Source organism: Hippocampus zosterae, chromosome 9 (assembly GCF_025434085.1).
Source record: "Hippocampus zosterae strain Florida chromosome 9, ASM2543408v3, whole genome shotgun sequence".
In the NCBI taxonomy this organism is placed as follows: Eukaryota; Metazoa; Chordata; class Actinopteri; order Syngnathiformes; family Syngnathidae; genus Hippocampus; species Hippocampus zosterae.
In genome coordinates, this window is record NC_067459.1 from 8606425 (window position 1) to 8611561 (window position 5137).

The window sequence follows — 5137 nt, forward strand, 5'->3', positions numbered from 1 at the left end:
CAGGAGAATAAAGTGAAGGATTATACACTGTTTCTATCAATGACACGAGTCCTAATTTTAATTGAATAATGCCATTGGACAGCCATTTGTTTAGCTAGGTCTACTAGACAGCCATTTGTTTAGCTAGCGCTACCAGTGGAATTCATCCTTCTACAGGCTAAAGGAAACATGTCTAAAAATGGCCGCCGTCTAGATTTGCTCGCCGTTACACCCCGGCATGATGGCGCGCCATGCACTGCGGTGTTGGTCAGCACCGCTGAGCGGTACCCCGTCAGCACAGGGAAATATCACGTTCAGTAGCTCGAGACAAGATGTGACATGTCAGTGGGACCCTAGAAAGGATAAGCAGTTCAGTTTTAATATTCCAAGAATAAGTCTTTGCTTATTCGATTGAAATCATACTCCTCCAAGAATCTTGTCCCAATATTTGTATTGGTAAAAAAAAAAAGCGTTTGAGAATGTGGACATCGGCATGATCAAATACATTATTTCATAACCTGTCAAAATTAGCCTTTTTATACCATTGTGGCTCCTGGTACTGCTGTGCGTGTTCACCCATGATTTTAATGTCAAATATTGAAGATAAAGAATTAACAATACTAATTTTAATACGCACACACACACACACAAATTGTGTGCTAGTTACTTGCCTTGCTACATCTTTTTTTTTTCTTCCTCTAAGTTTTTTTTTTACCTGACAGCCTCACAAACACATGGAAATGCGTATATTTAGAGTGGAAATAAGAAAAAAAAGGACCAAAAAAAGTCACCCGGATTATCCTGCCTTGGATCAGTTCTCCAAGCCTTGCTATGTGTTCCATTGTGGAAGTATTGTTGTGCACTGCCATGTGTTGCAGTCTTGTTCAGCTTGCTCGGTCGGCCTCGCTGTCTACTTCTGCTGTATCACTGCTCTCGTCTCTTCTGTTTTGAGGAAACCAGTAAAATGCAAAAAAAAAAACTTTTAGCAGCACTTTATTATAAATATCTTCTTATTTTCTCAGAAACAATTCCAATTTCTGTTCCAGAGGAGAGCGGCTGATGGAGCTGATGTCTGTTGAGATGATATTGTCATATTTTTATTTTTTAATGAAGCGCTCCTCTAAATTCAGGCCACTTGTTGGCACGATGTGTCATCAAATCAGGGCTTTCATCCAAATTATTTGTCATTGCGACCATTCCATAATTTCTTCGCATAATGTTGTTGTCCACTAAAATGCATGTATCTGCACATTTTGTCAAAAAAACATTTGGGGAAAATCCTCAATGTAATCAAACTTTTAATGCCATGCTCAGCCAACATTAGATGGCACAGGCAAAAAAAAAAACACCTATTTGCAATTTAGTGTTGCCTCTACCGTCAAGAATACCAGCTAATGATTGAAACCCATTTGGGCAAATTTCCCCAGTTTATCCACATGTCCAGAAATTTGTGCAAAATGTCCAAAAGGGCTGCCTGGCTTCATGGCTCCTTGAGACTTTTTAATGCAGCCTGCTTTGCTAGACATGTACACCCACTATCGTGTGGATGGACAAAAAAGGCCTTGAAGGTTGAGATTTAGTTTTCTTTTCAGACTACACTACTGGTTTAGGAAGAGTTCAAGCCAAAATGTCTTATTTCTTGTTCATTTTCAGGCACGGGTCCGTGACACTTTGTAATGCATCCTGTTATGATAGACAGTCCACCCAATTTTGTGGCACTCAGTGAAACAGGTATTTTTCATCTTTCCCAGGGGTAATTTCTGAGGAAAAAATGGCTACTTGTAAGAAAAATAGCCAACTTCCAATTTATTTTCAGGCATCTGTCCTTGAGACTTTTTTGTGCACTTTGTTGTGGATTGAACTGTCCACCAAAGTTCGAGTTGATTAGCGAAACCAGTGGTGAGGGTGGATTCTATTTATATTTTTCACCTGACGTCGGAGATGCTACAGAGTGTGAAATGGTCGCTCCAAACCAAAATGGCCAACAACATTTTTTTTTTTTCTATTCCAGACACGGGTCCATGAGACTTTTTCATGCGTACGATCATGATTGACTTGTCCATACAAATTTAATATGGTGTTGTGGGGTTATTTTTTTCCAGCTTTCCTGGGGGGTGCCACTGAGGGACAAATGTATTGCTTCAAGCCAAATGGGTGGAATTCATGTTCAGTTTCTGGTCCTTGAGACGTTTTTTTTTTTTTTTGCATTGTGCTCTAGACACAACAACCGAATTTCGGGTCAATCTGACATACTAGGGATACTTTCTCGGGGGGATCATAGAATATTTTTTTTGTCTCCCCCTCCTCTCCTGGACCCCTAAAATACAGACCTTTTCACCAGGATGCACACTCATAAAAAATAAATGTGAAGCTACCTGTTTATTTCTTTATTGGACAGCAATTGTATTTTGAATGACTTTTTTGTTTTGTTTTGTGTCAGCCAAACTGTGCCTTTCAAGTGACCTTTAAGTGCACTCCATTTGCACAGAAAAAAATGGAATTCTGTCATACTGATACACACATGCCTTTTAAACATCATCTTGTAAAATAAAACACCACAGCCTCTTGCAAAAAAAAAATGTTCACACCATTAGAAGGATTTTTTCTCAGACTGTTCCTGCAAAGAGGAGTCTACTTTTGAAAAATGTATTTCACCCTCCAAACACTTTTATTCAATCATCAGATGTTACATGTTGAAGGAGTGAAAAACAGTGCTCTCATTTTAGGGCACCAAAAAAAAAACATTGTAGTGTTTTAATAATAAAAAAAATCTAAATAAACATGTGTGTTGTTGTTTTTTTTTGTTTGGGAATGTGAACCTCATTTGTGTTGAGGCAAATGTTAAAAACGAATGGATGTCCTGATTGTCAAAATTGGCTGAATAAAAGAAATGATGCGGACGCAATGTGTGTATGTGGGTGTGTGCGCACGTTCGTCTGCTTACTTCGTAATTGGTTTGCAACCAGTCAGGGTGTACCCTGTCTCTCAGCCAAAGTTGTGACCCTTACGGCAATGATGTAGTCAATTGATTAATGGAGTTTTTTTTTTAATTGTAAAATTGATTCAAAATCCAAACAGCAATCCATGCGACTGGTATGGTTGGACACCACCGCAAACATGGAGTGTAAAATAAATAACATGAAGTCTTTCGACCAATTAAAGTGCAAACAAAAGTCGCTACTGATAAGTAGGTACAGTATGTTCGCACATATTAAGACTGGTAACCAAGGACAGCTCCAGGATCTTTTTTTTCCTCTACCAGAGCTAAAGGATGAGGGCTTGAGGGATACAGAGTGGTTCAGAGGAAATAATTTACAAATAAATTATTGAATAACCCGGTCAGAGTGTACCTCACCTTCTGCCTGAAGAAAGCTGGAATACACTCCAGCACATCCGCGACAGTCGTGAGGAGAAAGCTGTTCAGATAACGGATGGAGGAAATAAAATGCTGAAGGGGCTTAACTGAAGCGACAGATTTCTGACGTGGCTAAAGCCCCTACATAAAGCTCTACGAACACGTTGGGAGAAGAGCAATCACTGCGTGGTTACTAAACGAGGAATGAGAAGAGCAAGGAGGAAACAAAGGACAAAAGAGAACACTCAGGAGCAGTGTACTATATGCGTACATGATTGACGACAGTGCAGCAAAGATAAAGGAACATTCGGGCTTCTTCCTGGTTTGACCACAGAGCTTGAGACAGGAGTTCATTACAATAGCACCAAAGTGAGTGCGTCCTTACTCAAAGTTCACTGTGTGGCTGAGAGAAAACTCATTTTTTAAAAAAACAGAGGGAAGAGCCAAATGACAGAAGAAACAAAAACATAAGTCTGAATGAAGAAAGGTCATGACAAAAAAAAAATGTGTGACTTGTTTCTGTCGACCAACAAGCTACCTTCAAATGTCCTCGAATCCATGCTAATGACACATCCAGCCAGCCAGCCAATTTCCCCGCTGCCGTTTCTGGCCAGTTGCCCTCACCGAGGCCGGCGTCCAGGAAAACAAGTTTCAACATTAACCCTTATGATCACCTTGAGTCAGATGAAATTATGGCTTATTATTATTATTACGCTTCTGCCTGTTCTCGGCCCCTCGATGGGGTAGCATATAAAAAAATACTCATCGTACTTGCGAACTTTAACCTTCGGAGAGAAAACGCTTGATGGGTTCCTGCTGATTTAAAAGCCTTCTCAAGGTCGCTGTGAACGACCGCCTGCGCTAATGAGATACAGTGCAGTATTTGCAATACGACCTCCAGGGTGGTTCCAAATCCTCTACTACTCCTGGATGGATCAAGAGGATCACCAGTTCAAACACTTTCCTTCTCTACCCCCTGCTGTTCAATATTTTTTTATTTTATTAAGGGAACAGTAGGGGGTGGCGGATGCTCAGCAAGAGAGTGGAAAAGCATCAAAACATACACACCCCCAGGCTACACCAGGTTGGCCGATGCCTCTTAAAAAAACAAGGAAATGGGGGAAAAAAAACATCTGCAATTGCCTCTTGGATTGCAGGGGATTACGTGCTGTGTAATTGTCACCACCGTGGCCTCTGCTTGATTGCTTGCTCTATTTCCAAACTGTATTTGGTGCAAACTATAAATAAAGAGAATATCACTTCAGAGGTTCTGAGTTTGAATCTTGGTGCATATATCCCTTATTTATCACCAGGGTCACAATCAAGAGCCCGCCTGCGACAGCTGAAAATCGGTGGAGTAACAGTCAAATGTTTGCTATTGTTCCTACATAGATTGGAGCCGTGGCCCCCTGCTCTTCCCAATCATTCAGTTGAGTCTGGTCACCTTGCGGTTGATTAAAACAAAAACCTTTTCATCTTCTATTTGAGGAAAACACAATTTTTGTCGCGTTCTTGTGTCTCCTGCAGGTGGCAGACTGGAGCCAATCCTCCAGTGTACACACCTGCTGTCAATGTTGTCATCATGGAGCCATGGATTTAAGGATTGACAAACTGTCATCAATTTGTCGGATTATTGTTGAACTATTGCTCAAATTCTCATTTTCTTGACCTCTCGCCCTCAAAGTTCTCGTTCTTGTGGTTTTATGTTTTTCGAAAGTACAGCCTTAGTTTTCATTATTTGATCTTGCTTTTGGTTTGTCGAGTGAATTGGACTCGCCATTTCGTTTGGTATTCTCGGATTAC